A 739-nucleotide genomic window follows, 5' to 3' on the forward strand; every position below is an offset into this window, starting at 1 on the left:
TAAACTAAAAGGGTAAAGAAAAAAATTTATTCATCCTTACACATACCCCCTTGAAATGAGCAATTTCCAAAAACTTCAGAAAAACTTGGAGGTAATTAGGCATGGAGCAGTTCGGGGCACCTGAACCAGTTCAGGGCATGTATTGGTGGTAGTCTGATCCTACACTAACTATAAAGCACAGCTGACACTAAAATAAGAAAAGAATAAAGTGGGGGAGTGGGGGAAGACAGACAAGGCACTCGGGTGCCTCAGTTGGTTGAGCATCTGGCTCTTGATTTCAGCTCAGGTCTTGATCTTGGGGTTGTGAGATGAAGCGCCACATCAGGCTCTGTGCTGAGTGTGGAGTCTGTTTGAAATTCTTTCCCTCTCCTTCCACCCCTCCCCCTGCTCATGCTATCTCTCTAAAATAAATAAATAAATAGTGCTCGCTTCGGCAGCACATATACTAAAATTGGAACGATACAGAGAAGATTAGCATGGCCCCTGCGCAAGGATGACACGCAAATTCGTGAAGCGTTCCATATTTTTAGCTTCCAAGACAGGCAGCAACTAAAAGAATATGTGACCTCCAAACCAGCTCTGCAAGAAATTTTAAGGGGGCCTCTTAAAATTCCCCTTTAAGAAGAAGTTCAGTGGAACAGTCCACAAAAACAAAGACTGAATAGATATCATGATGACACTAAACTCATATCTCTCAATAGTAACTCTGAATGTGAACGGGCTTAATGACCCCATCAAA

General features: G+C 42.6%; 1 non-coding gene across 1 annotated transcript; it reads left to right on the forward strand.

Moving 5' to 3' along the window:
- Positions 1-421: 421 nt before the first annotated feature.
- On the forward strand, positions 422-528 carry LOC112655930 (U6 spliceosomal RNA). Its single transcript, XR_003133965.1, has one exon. It is a non-coding gene; the product is annotated as a U6 spliceosomal RNA (small nuclear RNA).
- Positions 529-739: the final 211 nt, after the last annotated feature.

The sequence above is a fragment of the Canis lupus genome, chromosome X, assembly GCF_003254725.2.
Source record: "Canis lupus dingo isolate Sandy chromosome X, ASM325472v2, whole genome shotgun sequence".
Lineage (NCBI taxonomy): Eukaryota > Metazoa > Chordata > Mammalia > Carnivora > Canidae > Canis > Canis lupus.